Here is a 3,767-nt window from a genome sequence, read left to right on the forward strand (position 1 = left end):
TTTATAATATAAATTACTAAATAAAAAGTTGGTCCCTAACCTAAAATCATATATGTTAGACTCATTATAAACAATACATAAAATGGTGATGATCAAAGCTAATTATAAATAAGATAAAATCGTTGATATTATTATTATAATATATAAAAGTAAATGAATTCATACATATTTAAACACAAAAAAATATAATAGAGTGCAAAACTCAATATTATAGTAGAGTTTGTAGTAAACTTGTTTCCGTTTGATTTTGTCGAAGGTTTTATACATTCATTTTTATGCATATGACATTGGGTTACAAGATAAGTAGTCTTCTTGTATCCCATAACATTATTATTTATTGAAATCTTCAACATTTTGCATCCCATATCATTGCTATTTGATTCGAATCTAAAACCTTGGAAAACTATGGAGTATTAAGCTGTGGGCTCGTATATAAGCTCCTTGAAAGTTTCATCGTCATGGTTGAGAATGGAAACATTAATGAAGTCAGAAAATTTGAACGCCTTGTAAATTGCAGGATTGCTAGCATTAACCAAAGCTTTCGCGGGTCCGATGAGTCTATCGTCACAAGGATACACGAAGAAAGAAACAGTCGTCCAAGCATCTCTCGAATTCGTCACCACTCGATGTTCAGCTCCGTTCAGTTTCCCATTTCTAATAACCTATAAAACCAACAAAAAGGGTATTCACTATTCAGAAATCGAAAAAAAACGAAGAAAATTTATGACTAATGGTTTGATGATGTACCTGTAGAAGGAAGCCTATATTAACCACAAAGGCACGAGGAAGCGGTTTGATGCCGATCCACCGGCCGTCTTTGAGGACTTGGAGGCCATTTATGTGGCCTTGAAGAAGAATGGTGGTGATGGTAGGGTCACGGTGTTTCAATAATTCCAGAGTTAAACTGGGTTCAGGGCATGGAGGGTAGTGGTTAATCAGGATTTTGGGGACTTGACTGAGGTCATTGCTGCTGAAATAATTAATGTTAAGCCCTAATCCTTCGCATAGAAGCTCCAGGATTCTACAACTCAGCTTCCATAACTCAACCGAATAAGCCCCAACTACTACTCTGAACAGAAAATGAATGATATAGTCAAACTATCGACAGTCAAGAGGAATATTTCATGCACATTAAAAGATGCAATAAAGTTGCTGATGGTTTAGCATGGAGCCGTTCCCCAGGTATTCACCTCCTCCATGAACCATCGTTGGAGCTGGAAGAAGCCTTTGAAGAAGACGACGTTACAGTGCAATGCAGACTACTATTTGCTACTCTCTTCTGATTTTCACATCTTTCTTATTCAAAAAAAAAAAAAAAACTGGAAAAGTTTGAGAGAGATCATATGTTGATTGATGGGAGTAAGTGAATTGCGTTAGTCGTTGACTATATACTTTTCTAATTTGAGTAAAAAAAAAACCACAACCAATGTAAGAACAGGGCGATTCTCTATGGGAGAGGAGAAAGTTCTCGTGGGACGGAAATAGATGTTACAAATAACGGAGTTGACAAAGAGACTTCTCTTTTACATTCTTTCCTCGGGTATAAATATCTTGATTATAGAACAACTGGACCTAGTGTCGTCATACCTATTAATAGACTGACAAATTAAATAGATATACCCGTCAACTATTAGAATTGATTCTGTCAGATGTCACATTAACAGCAGAGAATGATCTCGAAGGTGGTGTGATGTCTTTATAAAATTTTTGGAGACTATGTTGAGAGGATGGAGTCTTACAAGAATTTTCTTGGTAGAGATTTAATAGGCTCTAGGGAGATTTTGTGAGGAGGTATAACATCATGTATAAAGTTTAATTGGCAATGAGGTGATAGTTTACCTGTATCTGGTAGGGTTTTCAGGTAAAAATTGAATGTGGTCGTCTAAAGGACAGCAAGGGTGCTTCACGGCATCTCTCCACAAGTGAAAATCCTCCCTCGGATAAACGTGGCTGCTTGTGTACAGCTTGCATCTCCCGTTGGGGTCCTTGGTGCATTCCCTTTCCTTATCGACGCCTGGCATTGCATGGAATTCCTCTGCAACATTCATCGTTTCGTCCATTAAATCCCGGAAACTCCATGGTTGATTATCTGCAGTGTTTTAAAATATGCATCAGTAGTGCATGAAGCAGCCATGATATGCTTTGAGCCTTGAAATTATTCCAACCTGGAAAAATCCAAACTCTTGGCCGGCTTTCAGAATTTGTTGAATGGTATCGTTTCGATCATTACGCTGAAGATCGATCACCGGGATGGATTTTTCCAACGGAACAATGAGGTCGCCGGGTCTTGTCTCTGGTGGCATCACGTAACTTTCCGGCAAAGATCCATCGGAACACCAGCTTGAAAGAAGTTCCATGGTTTCAATTTGAATGTAGAGGCCTGGGTACAAGAAGTTAAAGGGGGTGAATTAAAATCCTGGATAGAAAGTTTATCCTTAAATAAAGAAATAAAAAGCCTTTTGAGAGGCGTACGTATGCACTTGCATCATCAAATTTTGTAATTATAAAGCAATGTAGTTCAGATTCTTTTTCTACCTCTCTGTTAAGATGATGTCTGAGTTAATAGTTATCGGTAACGCAAACAAGTTATATTCTACATCAGTTGAAAAAGAGTTTTTCATGTGTCTATATATGACTAGTACCGTTCAAAAACGTTTGAGAAAGTGCTTTACATTCGAAAGGAATCCCAAACATCTAACTTTTAGTATGAAAAACTGGCAAAAATATATGATTTTTTGTAACCTTTTGAGTTATAAATCACGTTTAGCAAAAAAATAAAAATAAAAACCCCTCAATTTTCTTCATGCCAAATCACATAACCTCTTATATTTTTTCACTCTTAAATGCCCTCAATAACTCATCAATCTTTTATGTTTGGTGTGTATATATTTATTATGTATGATTATAATCATAAAATTTTATTTTATTTTTTCATCGCAAATAATATGACATTCTAAATTCGACCTAATCTAAAAGATCTATGTGTCACACAAATTACCATAATGACTAATCATTTTTTTAATACTTCATTACTCAAAATCTTTAAAACATAATCTTCTTATTATAATAAATAGAATAAGTATTAGTAAAGTTAAACTTCATAATTTAAATCAAGCGTATTAAAGTAAATATAGTTACATAATGTTAGAAAACACATAGGGTAATACATAGCCTAAATAAGAACTAAGGTATTGTACTTTGAACATGACTCATTTGTTGGAATCCTTCTCTGAAGAAGCTCGTAACACCCTAAATCCAAATAGGCTTAAAGTGTTACATTGGACTATTGAAACAAACATTAAGTTTTAAAACCATTTTCATTTCCATTTAAAACATACGATATGGTATCAAAATAGACATACATGATATAAGAATACTTTTATGAACTCCATTTAAAACATACGATATGGTACCAAAATAGACATACATGATATCAGAATACTTTTATAAACTGGAGCTCTGTGACACATTGTTTAAAATCAAAATAATACAAACTCAAAGTTATAAATTTGAATAGAATAATAAGGGTCATATTATTACACAATCCCACTAAAGTAACAGTACAATACTCTGGAAGGGATGACGGAAGTTCTGTCGTGATAATACTCATCGGACACTCAAACTACTAACATGCGAATGGAAAAATCTGAATGATGGGCTTACAAAGCCCAACAATATAATCACAAATCTAGAGCAGTATTATGAATCTCATAAACATAAGCATGCTAGAAGACATGGTAATAAACAATGGGTACATGCATGATCAT

General features: G+C 34.5%; 1 pseudogene; it reads right to left on the minus strand.

The window, feature by feature from the left end:
• Positions 1-413: 413 nt before the first annotated feature.
• LOC120158192 lies at positions 414-2,444 on the minus strand (annotated as a pseudogene).
• Positions 2,445-3,767: the final 1,323 nt, after the last annotated feature.

The sequence above is a fragment of the Hibiscus syriacus genome, unplaced genomic scaffold (genome assembly GCF_006381635.1).
Source record: "Hibiscus syriacus cultivar Baekdansim isolate YM2019G1 unplaced genomic scaffold, ASM638163v2 tig00111309_pilon, whole genome shotgun sequence".
In the NCBI taxonomy this organism is placed as follows: Eukaryota; Viridiplantae; Streptophyta; class Magnoliopsida; order Malvales; family Malvaceae; genus Hibiscus; species Hibiscus syriacus.